Raw genomic sequence first — 17,469 nt, 5'->3', positions numbered from 1 at the left:
TTTTTTGGATTTTGCCTGCTCTAACTGACAACGGCCGAAACCAAGCCACCAGGCAAATCTGCAATCACCTGTTTTGCGGCAGCTACCACTGTTGTGACTATCTCAGCCGATTTCTTCTCAACCGCAATCTCAACCTTCTTATCGATGTTTTCTTTAGTTAACCTCCGTCTTTCCTTTCTCTCCTCCGTGGTCTCGCGGTAGTACTTCTTCCACATGGCGCCGTCTCCGACACCGTGCATGCGTAGATACGACGGTCGAGTATCCAACGGGAATCGTTTCAATATGTTCAACGCCCAGTTGAATGGGCCGTCCCACTTGGGCCTCACCAACGCCTTAGACAGCGAGTCGCTTTCGGCCGCAATCATGTGCTGCTCTCTCTGCAAAAGGAACAAGGATCGTTTACAAATATGACTAAACATGCAATCAAATTGATCAGAAACGAAAATTACCAGCAGTCTCATGAACTCCGTCGTGACTGGGTCCATCTCGAAAACCTTCTTAACTGGGTCCCAATGCTATCGGGCCCTGATGATGTCATGCTCATGCGGGACGGTGAACTCCGCCAAGGGGTCTAGGATACCCAAACTTTTGTGTTCTGCGTCCTCCTTGGCCCATATGGACCTCTTCCCCGTGTAACCATGGCTTCCGAGGTGGTGGCACCCCATGTTCCTCTGTTGAAGCCCCTTCATGTTCTTCGACTTTTCTTTGGCAGCTTCGGCATCGCAAGCCGCCTTGAATATTTCAAACTGCTCTTCCATGATTATCGGATTATCCTTTACAATCTCGGAGTAGGGATCCTTTTTGTTGATGATCCGATGTTTCACCGTTGCTTTCCAGGCGGTCAACGCGTCGCTAAACTTGGTCATGGCACGTTTGTTTATCTTCTTCATTCCCGGGTCTTTATCAGGATCAATATATTTCTTTTCATCCCGGCCCGGGAACATGAATACCTAGTGCAGCTTCTTTAGGAGGGAGGGCCTCATATTTTCTATCTTCTTTAGTTTCTCATCGTTGATGGTGGCGGTTGTCCATATGATGCAGCCTATTTGATTGCCGTAGCATGATCATGCTTCTTCAGGCTCTTTTGGCTCAAAATTGTCGTCGTCCACCTCCGTGACCACCACTCTAGTAGTGATGAGATGGTTTAGGCGTCGTTGCCTCTTTGGTTTCGGTTCTATACGGCTCCACCAGTCTCGGTGCCAATCTCAGCACCGGTCTTGATGTCAGTGTCAGTCTCTGATGTGACAGGTGGGCCCAGCAACAACAACCGTTGCTCGTCGGCAAGGTTCAAAAATTCGTCTGCCACCCGGTAGATGTCATCGCAATCACCAGAACCCTGTGCTTCATCGTTTCTAGCCATGTTTCCTATGATTAAATCTAGTCAATTAATTCTAGACCTAATAAAATGAATAATGACATAAAAAGGCCTATGTTTTGCAGGAACGTTGATTCCTTCCCGGTGCGGCAAATCCCGGGCACTCGATATGTCCTAGTTTGTAGCACAAGTCATGCCGAAATTCACGGAAAATTTCGGCATGACCTTTGCTAAAAAGTGGACGAATCGAGCACCTGAAATTTGCCGGAATGGAAATGAATCAACATTTCGGCAAAACATAGGCCACTCGGCGTCATTCCCTGGAAACAACAAAAGGCCACGTGGGCACACTCGAACCACTTCAATGAAAAGATAAAACATGACCACTTCAATGAAAAGATATAATCAACAATAGAAGTCTAGGAAGGGATCATCTTTAAAATAAAACTTGCCTAAATTCCTTTCTTTGAAAGATAGTGGTCTTTTCAAAAATCAAAAACCTTTGCAAAATGACCTCACTAAACAGTTCTCTGCCTAGGACAGAACCAACTTATTGGAAATCATACATACTGATGTGTGCGGTCCAATGAGCGTTGAGGCTCGCGGTGGCTATCGTTAAGTTCTCACCCTCACTGATGACTTGAGTAGATATGGGTATGTCTACTTAATGAAACACAAGTCTGAGACCTTTGAAAAGTTCAAGAAATTTCAGAGTGAGGTTGAGAATCAACGTGACAGGAAAATCAAGTTCTTACGATCAGATCGTGGGGGAGAATATTTGAGTCACGAATTTGGCACGCACTTAAGGAAATGTGGAATTGTTTCACAACTCACGCCGCCTGGAACACCTCAGTGTAATGGTGTGTCCAAACATCGTAATCGCACTCTATTGGATATGGTGCGATCTATGATGTCTCTTACCGATCTACCGCTATCATTTTGGGGTTATGCTATAGAGACTGCCGCATTCACTTTAAATAGGGCTCCGTCGAAATCCGTTGAGATGACACCGTATGAATTGTGGTTTGGTAATAAACCTAAGCTGTCATTTCTAAAAGTTTGGGGATGCGATGCTTATGTCAAGAAACTTCAACCTGAAAAGCTCGAACCCAAATCGGAAAAATGCGTCTTCATAGGATACCCTAAGGAAACTATTGGGTATACCTTCTACCTCAGATCCGAAGGAAAGATATTTGTTGCCAATAATGGATCCTTTCTAGAGAAAGAGTTCCTCTCGAAAGAAGTAAGTGGGAGGAAAGTAGAACTTGATGAAGTGTTGCCTCTTGAACCAGAGAGTGGCGCAACTCAAGAAAATGTTTCTGTGGTGCCTGCACCGACTAGAGAGGAAGTTAATGATGATGATCATGAAACTTCAAATCAAGTTGCTACTGAACTTCGTAGGTCCACAAGGACATGTTTCGCACCAGAGTGGTACGACAACCCTGTCCTAGAAATCATGTTGTTAGACAATGGTGAACCTTCAAACTATGAAGAAGCGATGGCGGGCCCAGATTCCAACAAATGGCTGGATGCCATGAAATCCGAGATAGGATCCATGTATGAGAACGAAGTATGGACTTTGACTGACTTGCCCGATGATCGGCGAGCCATAGAAAATAAATGGATCTTTAAGAAGAAGATAGACGCGGATGGTAATGTGACCATCCATAAGGCTCGGCTTGTCGCTAAGGGTTATCGACAAGTTCAAGGGGTTGACTACGACGAGACTTTCTCACCCGTAGCAAAGCTGAAGTCCGTATGAATCATGTTAGCAATTGCCGCATTCTATGCTTATGAGATATGGCAAATGGACGTCAAAACGACATTCCTTAATGGTTTCCTTAAGGAAGAATTGTATATGATGCAGCCAGAAGGTTTGGTCGATCCTAAGAATGCTGACAAGGTGTGCAAGCTCCAACGCTCAATCTATGGGCTGGTGGAAGCATCTCGGAGTTGGAACATTCGATTTGATGAGATGATCAAAGCGTTTTGGTTTACGCAGACTTATGGAGAAGCCTGTGTTTACAATAAAGTGAGTGGGAGCTCTGTAGCATTTCTCATATTATATGTGGATGACATACTATTGATGGGAAATGATATAGAATTCTTGGAAAGCATAAAGGCTTACTTGAACAAGTGTTTTTCAATGAAGGACCTTGGAGAAGCTGCTTATATATTAGGCATCAAGATCTATAGAGATAGATCGAGATGCCTCATTTGTCTTTCACAAAGCACGTACCTTGACAAGATATTGAAGAAGTTCAATATGGATCAGTCCAAGAAGGGGTTCTTGCCTGTATTGCAAGGTATGAGATTGAGCACAACTCAATGCCCGACCACGACAGAAGATAGAGAAAAGATGAGTGTCGTCCCCTATGCCTCGGCCATAGGGTCTATTATGTATGCCATGCTGTGTACCAGACCTGATGTAAACCTTGCCGTAAGTTTGGTAGGAAGGTACCAAAGTAATCCCAGCATGGAACACTGGATAGCGGTCAAGAATATCCTGAAGTACCTGAAAAGGACTAAGGATACGTTTCTCGTTTATGGAGGTGACGAAGAGCTCGTCGTAAAGGGTTACGTCGATGCTAGCTTCGAAACAGATCTAGATGACTCCAAGACACAAACCGGATACATGTATATTTTGAATGGTGGGGCAGTCAGCTGGTGCAGTTGCAAGCAAAGCGTCATGGCAGGATCTACATGTGAAGCGGAGTACATGGCAGCCTAGGAGTTATTCCCAATGCGTCGGGCCCGATGACTCTCTTCTGTGACAACACTGGAGCTATTGCCCTTGCCAAGGAGCCCAGGTTTCACAAGAAGACCAGGCATATCAAGCATCGCTTCAACTCCATTCGTGAAAATGTTCAAAATGGAGACATAGATATTTGAAAGTGCATATAGACCTGAATGTCGCAGATCCGTTGACTAAACCTCTTCCTCGAGCAAAACATGATCAACACCAGAACTCTATGGGTGTTCGATTCATCACGATGTAACTAGATTACTGACTCTAGTGCAAGTGGGAGACTGTTGGAAATATGCCCTAGAGGCAATAATAAAATGGTTATTATTATATTTCCTTGTTCATGATAATTGTCTATTGTTCATGCTATAATTGTGTTATCCAGAAATCGTAATACATGTGTGAATACATAGACCACAACATGTCCCTAGTGAGCCTCTAGTTGACTAGCTCGTTGATGAATAGATGGTTACGGTTTCCTGACCATGGACATTGGATGTCATTGATAACGGGATCACATCATTAGGAGAATGATGTGATGGACAAGACCCAATCCTAAGCATAGCGCAAGATCGTGTAGTTCGTCAGCTAAAGCTTTTCTAATGTCAAGTATCTTTTCCTTAGACCATGAGATTGTGCAACTCCCGGATACTGTAGGAATACTTTGGGTGTGCCAAACGTCACAACGTAACTGGGTGGCTATAAAGATGCACTACGGGTATCTCTGAAAGTGTCTGTTGGGTTGGCAGGAATCGAGACTGGGATTTGTCACTCCATATGACGGAGAGGTATCTTTGGGCCCACTCGGTAAGACATCATCGTAATGAGCTCAATGTGACTAAGGGTTGGTCACGGGATGATGTGTTACGTAACGAGTAAAGTGACTTGCTGGTAACGAGATTGAACAAGGTATTGGGATACCGACGATCAAATCTCAGGCAAGTAACATACCGATTGACAAAGGGAATTATATACGAGATTGATTGAATCCTCGACATTGTGGTTCATCCGATGAGATTATCGTGGAGCATGTGGGAGCCAACATGGGTATCCAGATCCTGCTGTTGGTTATTGACTGGAGAGTTGTCTCGGTCATGTCTACGTGTCTCCCGACCCCGTAGGGTCTACACACATAAGGTTCGGTGACGCTAGTGTTGTAGAGATATTAGTATGCGGTTAACCGAAAGTTGTTCGGAGTCCCAGATGAGATCCTGGACGTCACGAGGAGTTCCGGAATGGTCCAGAGGTAAAGATTTACATATAGGAAGTCCAGCTTCGGCCACCGGGAGAGTTTCGTACCGGTGACCCCCGGAAGGGTCCAGGGGGTCCACTGGGTTGGGCCACCTATCCCGGAGGGCCCCATGGGCTGAAGTGGCGTGGGAACCAGCCCCTGGTGGGCTGGTGCGCCCCACCCAAGGGCCCAAGGTGCCTAGGGTTGGAAACCCTAGGGGGCTGTTGCCCCCGAGGGGGCATGCGCCCCCTGGTTGGAAACCCTAAGGGGGCCGTTGCCCCCCGAGGGGCCGCCGCCCCCTCTAGATGGGATCTCCAAGGGGGCATGCGCCCCCCTAGCCCCTATATATAGTGGAGGGGAGGAAGGGCAGCCGCACCCTAAACCCTGGCGCCTCCCTCTCCCTCCCGTGACACCTCTTCCTCCTACAGTAGCGCTTGGCGAAGCCCTGCTGGAATCCCGCTGCTTCCACCACCACGCCGTCGTGCTGCTGGATCTCCATCAACTTCTCCTCCCCCCTTGCTGGATCAAGAAGGAGGAGACGTCTCCGCTCCGTACGTGTGTTGAAAGCGGAGGTGCCGTCCGTTCGGTGCTAGGATCATCGGTGATTTGGATCACGACGAGTACGACTCCATCAACCCCGTTCTCTTGAACGCTTCCGCTCGCGATCTACAAGGGTATGTAGATGCACTCCTCTCTCTCTCTCTCGTTGCTAGATGACTCCATAGATTGATCTTGGTGATGTGTAGAAAATTTTAAATTTCTGCTACGATCCCCAACACTTCCTTCTTCTCACATAGAGACCTTCTTGATCATCGAACACTTCATCCACACAAAACTTCAACAGAAAACTCGGTAAGGTCCATTAATATAATAAAGCAAATCACTACTCTAAGTACTGTTGCAAACCAATTCATATTTTGTTTTTGCATTGTGTCTACTGTAATATAACTTTTTCATGGCTTAATCCACTAATATAAATTGATAGTTTCATCAAAACAAGCAAACTATGCATCAAAAACAGAATCTGTCTAAAACAGAACAGTCTGTAATAATCTGAACATTCACCATACTTCTGATACTTGAAATATTCTACCACAATTAGGAAAAATAAAAAATTTGTATAGAAAGACAGTATAAAAAGAATCAGAACCATTTGACGTTCCAACTAAAAATGTAAAATCGCGCACTACAGCCAAAGTTTCTGTCCTGCACCGTACAAACCATCAAGCAAATGTAAACATCCTAAAGGAAAACCTGGGCACATTATTTTTATAATACAATGGAATTGTACAAGGGTATAATTATTTTTGTTGAAAAGTTTCTGTAATCAAGATTCACAAAGTTGTCGTGAGCATGAACAAAGTTCAAGGCGCTCTCCCACTTCAACAATGCTTGTCTTTCTCACTTTCACTTTCCTTTTTTGAAAAAGTTTTGGGTTCCCCTCTTTATTTTTGTTGTTTTTAAACTATATGAAAGCACTCAACAGAAATAAATGACTCTCTAAAACTTCCGGGTTGTCTCCCTGGCAGCGCTTTCTTTAAAGCCATTAAGATAGGCATATAGTGCTCAAGTAGTGAATCCACCCGGATCCCAAGGTATATCAAAGCCAATTTTAATTAACAATGATTTGGCATTTAGTAGTGAGCACAAAGTAACATATATCATGCAACAACAAAGTCTAACTCTCTTCCTATGCATCGGCATGTCACAAAATAACAATTCATGCACACATAGTAAAGGCCAATGCATAGTATAGACAGTTTCTTGCAATTTTATCGTATTGGAAACATAAAGAGGTGGAGATATAGTTCCTCTCTCATAATAATTGCAAGTAGGAGCAGCAAGCACATGCATATTATATTCATCAAAATCATCATGTTTAATAGTAAGACGCAACCCATCAATATAATCCTTAATAAGTGCAAAAACTTCTCCGATATAGTGTAGTCGGGAGAATTCAAAAAGATAATAGGACTATCATGCGTGGATGCAATAGCAACAATTTCATGTTTAACATAAGGAACTATAGCAAGTTCATCTCCATAAGCATAATTCATATTGGCATCTTGGCCACAAGCATAGCAAGCAACATCAAAAAGGGATATTTCAAGAGGATCAACGGGATCATAACAATCATCATAGCAATCATCCTTCGGTAAGCATGAAGGGAAATTAAACAATGTATGAGTTGAAGAGTTAATCTCATTCGAAGGTGGGCACGGGTAGCTAATCCGCTCTTCCTCCTTTTGTTCTTCGCTCTCCTCATCATCTTTTTCATCCAATGAGCTCACAGTTTCATCAATTTCTTCTTCCATAGACTCCTGCAAAATATTAGTCTCTTCTTGGAGAGCGGAGGAGACCTCGATATATGGTTTAACATAGGCATTAGAAGCATAATTCTCATAACAATATTCAAGTATGGCAAGATTTTCAGATTTGTATAGAGTAGCATAATATTTTCAATCAAAGAAGCAATTTCGTAAGCACCCTGAAAAGCAACAAATTCTTCAATTTGTTGAACATCATAGTAATTATAAAGACCCTTAGCATACGAAGATACGATTCCATTATCACTAAACTCACATTGATAGGGAAGGTGTTTCTTAGGGTTTTCAGAACAACAAGTAAAATTATATATTTCACATAAATTCCAAGCATAGCATTGCAAACGATGAATTTGACCCAGTAAAAGTTTCCCCTTTTCAGATATTCGGTGTCGCACATAACAAGCATGCTCATCTAAGGATTTTCCCTCAACTAAGCTAGTTGGGGTTTCGGCACGAGCACATAGGGATCGAAGATGATCCGAGTAATAAGCTTCAACAGTGTGATAGATTTTGAGTGGTTCTTCAACCATTGGTTTAGTAGGTACAACTAATTTTTTTGGTATGTTGCATTTCCTACCCATAACTAAAGATAGAAAACAACTTAGAACAGCAAATAAAAATTACTTAGTGATAAAGCAAACAAGCACACACGAGAATATTCACCCCACACTATTGCTCCCCGGCAACGGCGCCAGAAAAAGGTCTTGATAACCCACAAGTATAGGGGATCGCAACAATTTTCGATAAGTAAGAGCGTCGAACCCAACGAGGAGCTAAAGGCAGAACAAATATTCCCTCAAGTTCTGTCGAACACCGATACAACTCTATGCACGCTTAACGTTTGCTTTATCTAGAGCAAGTATGAAACTAGAAGTACTTTGTAGGTGTTGTTGGATAGCTTTGCAAGATAATAAAGAGTACGTAAATAAAAAGTAGGGGCTGCTTATATAAGGACACAACTAAGTTAGTTTATTAGAGAGCTTGTTGTTACGAGAAAGTTATTTGTCCCTAGGCAATCAATAACTAGACCGGTAATCATTATTGCAATTTTATATGAGGGAGAGGATAAGCTAACATACTTTCTCTACTTGGATCATATGCAATTATGATTGGAACTCTAGCAAGCATCCGCAACTACTAAAGATCATTAAGGTAAAACCCAACCATAACATTAAAGCATCAAGTCCTCTTTATCCCATACGCAACAACCCCCTTACTCGGGTTTGAGTTTCAGTCACTCACGCAACCCACTATAAGCGAATCATGAACGTATTACAACACCCTACAGCGGGGGTCCCTCACGCTTGCGCGACACGGAGAGCACCATAGGACAGCACCAATAATAAAACATGCAACTCAAACCAATCACAATCATCAAATAACCCATAGGACAAAATGGATCTACTCAAACATCATAGGATAACCATACATCATTGGGAAATAATATATAGCCTTGAGCACCATGTTTAAGTAGAGATTACAGCAGGTAAGAGAGAGGTTACACCGCTGCATAGAGGGGGGAAGAGTTGGTGATGATGGCGGTGAAGTTGTTGGTGAAGATTGCGGTGATGATGATGGCCCCCGGTGGCACTCCGGTGGCACCGGAAGCGAGGGGGAGAGCCCCCCTCCTTCTTCTTCTTCCTTGACCTCCTCCCTAGATGGGAGAAGGGTTTCCCCTCTGGTCCATGGCCTCCCTGGCGTGGGAGGGGCGAGAGCCCCTCCGAGATTGGATCTGTCTCTCTGTCTCTCTCTGTTTATGCGTTCTTAGATTCTACCCTTTCACCGTTTCTTATATTCCCGGAGACCCGTAACTCTGATTGGGCTGAAATTTTAACACGATCTCTATCCGGATATTAGCTTTCTTGCGGCGAAAGAAGGGCACCAACCGCCTTACGAGGTGGCCACGAGGGTCAAGGGCGCGCCCCCTGCCTCGTGGCCCATATATATTCCAAAAAAAATCTCCGTTAGTTTTTATCCCGTTTGGACTCCATTTGATATGGATATTCTGCGAAACAAAAAACATGCAACAAACAGGAACTGGCACTGGGCACTGGATCAATATGTTAGTCTCAAAAATAGTATAAAAAGTTGCCAAAACTATATGAAAGTTGTAGAATATTGGCATGGAACAATCAAAAATTATAGATACGACGGAGACGTATCACATTCTACAAATGGCGGTTTTCTATGTGTAGGGAAACAGGCAATCCAAACTTCAAATGATATAAGCGAAGCACATGAGCATTCTATAAAGCTATACTCAAAAGATATAAGTGAAGTGCAAAGAGCATTCTACAAATCAACCATGGACTATCTCATACCACCATGGTGCATCAAAGAAAAGTGAAAACTAAATGCAAAAGATGCTCCAAGATTTGCACATATCACATGAACGAAACGAAACCGGAAACATACTGATACTTGTTGAAGAAAGATGGGATGCCTTCCGGGGCATCCCCAAGCTTAGACGCTTGATTCTCCTTGAATATTTACTTGGGGTGCCTTGGGCATCCCCAAGCTTAAGCTCTTTCCTCTCCTCCTTTTCCTCATATCGAGACCTCCTCGATCCTTGATCACTTCATCCACACGAAACTCAACAGAAAGTTCGGTAAGATCCATTAGTATAATAAAGAAAATCACTACTCTAAGTACTGTTGCAAACCAATTCATATTTTGTTTTTGCATTATAGCTATTGTAATATAACTTTTCCATGGCTTAATCCACTGATAGAAATCGATAGTTTCATCAAAACAAGCAAACAATGCATCAAAAACAGAATCTGTCTTAAATAGGACAGTCTGTAGTAATCTGAACATTCACCATACTTCTGGTACTCCAAAAATTCTGAAAATATTAGGAAAAATAAAAAATTGTATATAAAGACAGTGAAAAAAGTTTCAGAACCGTTTGACGTTCCAGTAAAAAAATGTAAAATCGTGCACTACAGCCCAAGTTTCTGTATTGCACCGCACAAACCAACAAGCAATGTAAACATCCTAAAGGCAAATCTTGGCTCATTATTTTTATAATACAATGGAATTGTACAAGGGGATAATTATTTTTGTTGAAAAGTTTCTGTAATCAAGATTCACAAAAATTTCGTGAGCATGCACAAAGTTCAAGGAGCTCCCTCACTTCAACAATGCTTGTCTCTCTCACTTTCACTTTCCTTTTTGAAAAGTTTTAGGTTCCCCTCTTTATTTTTTGTTTCTAAACTCTATAAAAGCACTCAACAGAAATAAATGAATCTCTAAAACATTCGGGTTGTCTCCCTGGCAGCGCTTTCTTTAAAGCCATTAAGCTAGGCATAAGGTGCTCAAGTAATGAATCCACTCGGATCCCAAGGTATATCGAAGCCAATTTGAATTAGCAATGATTTGGCATTTAGTAGTGAGCACAAAGCAACATATATCAAGCAATGACGAAGTCTAACTCTCTTCCTATACATCGGCATGTCATACAAGAACAATTCATGCACATCAAGTAAAGGCCAATGCATAACATAAGAAGTTTCTTGCAATTTTATCGTGTTGGAAACATAGAGAGGCGGAGATGTAGTTCCTCTCTCATAATAATTGCAAGTAGGAGCAGCAAGCACATGCATATTATATTCATCAAAATTATCATGTACAACGGTAAAAGGCCACCCATCAATATTATCCTTAATAAGTGCAAACTTCTCAGATATAGTGTAGTTTGGAGAATTCAAAAAGATAATAGGACTATCATGTGTGGGTGCAATATCAACAATTTCATGTTTAATGTAAGGAACAATAGCAAGTTCATCCCCATAAGCATAATTCATATTGGCATCTTGGCCACAAGAATAGCAAGCATCAAGTTCATCAAAAAGGGATATTTCAAACGAATCAACGGGGTCGTAGCAATTATCATGGCATTCATCCGTCTGTAAGAACGAAGGGACATTAATAATGTATGAGTTGGAGAGTTACTCTCATTAGAAGGTGAGCATGGGTAGCTAATCCGATATTTCTCCTTTTGTTCTTCGCTCTCCTCATCATATTTTTCATCTAATGAGCTCACAGTTTCATCAATTTCTTGTTCCATAGACTCCTGAAGAATATTAGTCTCTTCTCGGACAGCGGAGACTGATACGTCCATTTTGCATCATGCTTTCATATCAATATTTATTGCATTATGGGCTGTTATTACACATTATGTCACAACACTTATGCCTAATCTATCTTATTTTACAATGTTTACATGAAGAGGGGGAATGCTGGCACCTGGAATTCTGGGCTGGAAAAGGAGCAGATATTAGAGACCTATTCTGCACAACTCAAAAAGTCCTGAAACTTCACGGGAGCACGTTTCAGAATATATAAAAAATATTGGGCAAAAGAAGTACCAGAGGGGGGCCACCCACCGTCCACGAGGGTGGGGGGGGGCACGCCCCCCTGCCTCGTGGGCCCCCTGGTGGCCCTCTGATGCCCATCTTTGGCTATATGGAGTCTTTCGTCGAGGAAAAAACCCATAAGCTAGCTCATGGGACGAAACTCCGCCGCCACGAGGCGGAACCTTGGCGGAACCAATCTAGGGCTCCTGTTCTGCTGGGGAAACTTCCCTCTGGGAGGGGGAAATCATCACCGTCGTCATCACCAATGATCCTCTAATCGGGAGGGGGTCAATCTCCATCAACATCTTCACCAACACCATCTCATCTCAAACCCTAATTCATCTCTTGTATCCAATCTTTGTCTCAAAACCTTAGATTGGTACCTGTGGGTTGCTAGTAGTGTTGATTACTCCTTGTAGTTGATGCTAGTTGGTTTACTTGGTGGAAGATCATATGTTCAGATCCATTATGCATATTAATACCCCTCTGATTATGAACATGAATATGATTTGTGAGTAGTTATGTTTGTTGTTGAGGACATGGGAGAAGTCTTGCTATAAGTAGTCATGTGAATTTGGTATTCGTTCGATATTTTGATGAGATGTATGTTGTCTTTCCTCTAGTGGTGTCATGTGAATGTCGACTACATGACACTTCACCATTGTTTGGGCCTATAGGAAGGCATTGCGAAGTAATAAGTAGATGATGGTTTGCTAGAGTGACAGAAGCTTAAACCCTAGTTTATGCATTGCTTCGTAAGGGGTTGATTTGGATCCATATGTTTCATGCTATGGTTAGGTTTACCTTAATACTTCTGTTGTAGTTGCGGATGTTTGCAATAGGGGTTAATCATAAGTGGGATGCTTGTCCAATTAAGGATAGTATCCAAGCACCGGTCCACTCACATATCAAATTATCAAAGTACCAAACATGAATCATATGAATGTGATGAAAGCTAGCTTGACGATAATTCCCATGTGTCCTCGGGAGATCTTTCCATTATATAAGAGTTTGTCCAGGCTTGTCCTTTGCTACAAAAAGGATTGGGCCATCTTTTTGCACCTTATTTACTTGCATTACTTGTTACTCGTTACAAATTACCTTATCACAAAACTATCTGTTACCGATAATTTCAGTGCTTGCAGAGAATACCTTGCTGAAAACCGCTTATCATTTCCTTCTGCTCCTCGTTGGGTTCGACACTCTTACTTATCGAAAAGTCTACGATAGATCCCCTACACTTGTGGGTCATCAAGACTCTTTTCTGGCGCCGTTGCCGGGGAGTGAAGCGCCTTTGGTAAGGAAAAATTTATATAGTGTGCTGAAATTTACTGTCACTTGTTACTATGGAACATAATCCTTTGATGGGCTTGTTCGGGGTATCTTCACCCCGACCAGTAGAGCAAAGAGTTTCTCCTCAACCTACTGAACCTACTGAAAATGTTTACTTTGAAATTCCTTCGGGTATGATAGAGAAACTGCTAGCTAATCCTTTTACAGGAGACGGAACATTACATCCCGATTTGCACCTAATCTATGTGGATGTAGTTTTTGGATTATTTAATCTTGCAGGTATGCCCAAGGATGTTATCAATAAGAAGGTCTTCCCTTTATCTTTGAAGGGAGAGGCATTGACATGGTTTAGGCTATGTGATGATATTGGATCATGGAACTACCAACGATTGAAATTGGAATTTCATTAGAAGTTTTATACTATGCATCTGGTTCATCATGATCGTAAATTATATATATAATTTTTGGCCTCGCGAAGGAGAAAGCATCGCTCAATCTTGGGGGAGGCTTAAGTAAATGTTATATTCATGCCCCAATCATGAGCTCTCAAGAGAAATGATTATTCAAAAAAATTATGCTCGGCTTTCTCTCAGTAATCGCTCCATGCTCGATACTTCTTGTACTGGTTCTTTTATGATGAAGACTATTGAATTCAAATGGGATTTATTGAAAAGAATTAAATGCAACTCTGAAGATTGGGATCTCGACGAAGGTAAGGATTCAGGTATAACACCTAAGTTCGATTGTGTTAAATCTTTTATGGATACCGATGCTTTCCGTGAATTTAGCACTAAATATGGACTTGACTCTGAGATAGTAGCTTCTTTCTGTGAATCCTTCGCTACTCATGTTGATCTCCCTAAGGAGAAGTGGTTTAAATATAATCCTCCCATTGAAGTAAAAGTAGTTGCACCTATTAAAGTTGAAGAAAAGACTATCACTTATAATGATCCTGTTGTTCCCACTTCTTATATTGAGAAACCACATTTCCCTGTTATAATAAAGGATCACGCTAAAGCTTCAAATGTGGTTCGTAAGAGTAATACCAGAACACCTACTCCCTCTGAGCAAATCAAAGTTGAACCTAGTGTTGCTATGGTTATGTTATTTATTTCTGTGATGAAGCTGCTAGAATTGCTAGACCCGATACTAAAAATAAACATAGACTTGTTGTAGGCATGCCTGTTATTTCTGTTAAAATAGGAGATCATTGCTATCATGGCTTATGTGATATGGGTGCTAGTAAAAGTGCAATAACTCATTCCCTACATAAACAAATTATGCATGACATTGCACCTGTTGAGATAGAGGAAATTGATGTTACTATTAAACTTGCCAATAGAGACACTATTTCACCAGTTGGGAATGTTAAAGATGTTGAAGTCTTGTGTCGGAAAGTTAAATATCCTGCTGATTTTCTTGTTCTTGGTTCCCCACAAGATAACTTTTGTACCATTATATTTGGTAGACCCTTCTTGAATATTATTAATGCTAAGATAGACTGCAATAAGGATATTGTTTCTGTTGGTTTAGGGGATATGTCTCATGAATTTAATTTTGCTAAATTTCATAGACAACCCCATGATAAAGAATTGCCTAGTAAAGATGAAATTATTGGTCTTGCTTCTATTGCCGTGCCTCCTAGTGATCCTTTAGAACAATATTTGCTAGACCATGAAAATGATATGTTTATGAATGAAAGAAGGGAAATAGATGAAGTATTCTTTGAACATCGACCTATTTTGAAACACAATTTGCCTGTTGAAATCTTAGGGGATCCCCCTCCACCTAAGGGTGATCCCGTTTTTGAGCTTAAACCTTTACCTGATACTCTTAAATATGCTTATCTTGATAAAAAGAGATATATCCTGTTATTATTAGTGCTAACCTTTCAAAGCATGAAGAAAAGAAATTATTTAAAACTCTGAAGAAGCACCGTGCTGCTATTGGATATACTCTTGATGATCTTAAGGGTATTAGTCCCACTCTCTGCCATCACAAAATAAAATTGGAGAAAGACGTGAAACCGGTTGTTGATCACCAACGACGATTAAATCCTAAGATGAAAGAAGTGGTAAGAAAATAAATACTAAAGCTTCTGGAGGCAGGTATAATTTATCCCGTTGCTGATAGTCAGTGGGTAAGTCCTGTCCATTGTATCCCTAAGAAGGGAGGTATTACTGTTGTTCCTAATGATAAAGATGAATTGATCCCACAAAGAATTGTTACATGTTATAGAATGGTAATTGATTTCCGCAAATTAAATAAAGCTACTAAAAAGGATCATTACCCTTTACCTTTTATTGATCAAATGTTAGAAAGATTATCCAAACATACATATTTTTGCTTTCTAGATGGTTATTCTGGTTTCTCTCAAATACCTTTGTCAAAAGAGGATCAAGAAAAGACAACTTTTACCTGCCCTTTCGGAACCTTTGCTTATAGACGTATGCCTTTTGGTTTATGTAATGCACCTGCTACCTTTCAAAGATGTATGACTGCTATATTCTCTGATTTTTGTGAAAAGATTGTTGAGGTATTCATGGATGATCTCTCTGTTTACAGAACTTCTGTTGATGATTTCTTAAGCAACCTTGATCGAGTTTTGCAGAGATGTGAAGAAACTAATCTTGTCTTGAATTGGGAGAAGTGCCACTTTATGGTTAATGAAGGTATTGTCTTGGGGCATAAAATTTCTGAAAGAGGTATTGAAGTTGATGAAGCTAAATTTGATGCTATTGAAAAGATGTCATGTCCTAAGGACATTAAAGGTATAAGAAGTTTCCTTGATCATGCCGGTTTTTATAGGAGGTTCGTTAAGGACTTCTCTAAAATTTCTAGGCCTCTGACTAATCTCTTACAAAAAGATGTTCCTTTTGTTTTTGATGATGATTGTGTAGAAGCATTTGAAATACTTAAGAAAGCCTTGATTTCTGCACCTATTGTTCAGCCTCCTGATTGGAATTTACCATTTGAAATCATGTGTGATGCTAGTGATTATGCTGTTGGGGCTGTTCTAGGACAAAGAGTTGATAAAAAAATAAATGTTATTCAATATGCTAGTAAAACTCTAGACAGTGCTCAACGAAATTATGCTACTACTGAAAAAGAATTTTTAGCAGTTGTGTTTGCTTGTGATAAGTTGATTCTAAAGTAACTGTTCACACTGATCATGCTACTATTAAATATCTTATGGAAAAGAAAGATGCTAAACCTAGACTTATTAGATGGGTTCTCTTGCTACAAGAATTTGATTTGCATATTATTGATAGAAAAGGAGATGAGAACCCCCATTGAAGACAACTTGTATAGGTTAGAGAATGTTCTTGATGACCCACTACCTATTGATGATAGCTTTCTTGATGAACAATTAGCTGTGATAAATGCTTCGCGCACTGCTCCATGGTATGCTGATTATGCTAATTATATTCTTGCTAAGTTTATACCACCTAGTTTCACATACCAGCAAAAGAAAAAGTTCTTCTATGATTTAAGGCATTACTTCTGGGATGACCCACATCTTTATAAAGAAGGAGCAGATGGTGTTATTAGACGTTGTGTACCTGAGCATGAACAGGAACAGATCCTACGCAAGTGTCACTCCGAGGCTTACGGAGGACACCATGCTGGAGATAGAACTGCACATAAGGTATTGCAATCCGGTTTTTATTGGCCTACTCTCTTCAAGGATGCCCGTAAGTTTGTTTTGTCTTGTGATGAATGTCAGAGAATTGGTAATATCAGTAGACGTCAAGAAATGCCTATGAATTATTCACTTGTTATTAAACCATTTGATGTTTGGGGCTTTGATTATATGGGACCGTTTCCTTCCTCTAATGGGTATAGACATATTTTAGTTGCTATTGATTATGTTACTAAGTGGGTAGAGGCTATTCCAACTAGTAGTGCTGATCATAACACCTCTATTAAGATGCTTAAAGAAGTTATTTTTCCGAGGTTTGGAGTCCCTAGATACTTAATGACTGATGGCGGTTCACATTTTATTCTTGGTGCCTTTCGTAAAATGCTTGCTAAGTATCATGTTAACCATAGAATTGCATCTCCTTATCATCCACAGTCTAGTGGTCAAGTAGAACTGAGCAATAGAGAGCTTAAATTAATTTTGCAAAAGACTGTTAATTGATCTAGGAAGAATTGGTCTAAGAAACTTGATGATGCATTATGGGCCTATAGAACTG

Source organism: Triticum aestivum, chromosome 6A (assembly GCF_018294505.1).
Source record: "Triticum aestivum cultivar Chinese Spring chromosome 6A, IWGSC CS RefSeq v2.1, whole genome shotgun sequence".
In the NCBI taxonomy this organism is placed as follows: domain Eukaryota; kingdom Viridiplantae; phylum Streptophyta; class Magnoliopsida; order Poales; family Poaceae; genus Triticum; species Triticum aestivum.
Note: the sequence above shows the minus strand (reverse complement) of the source record.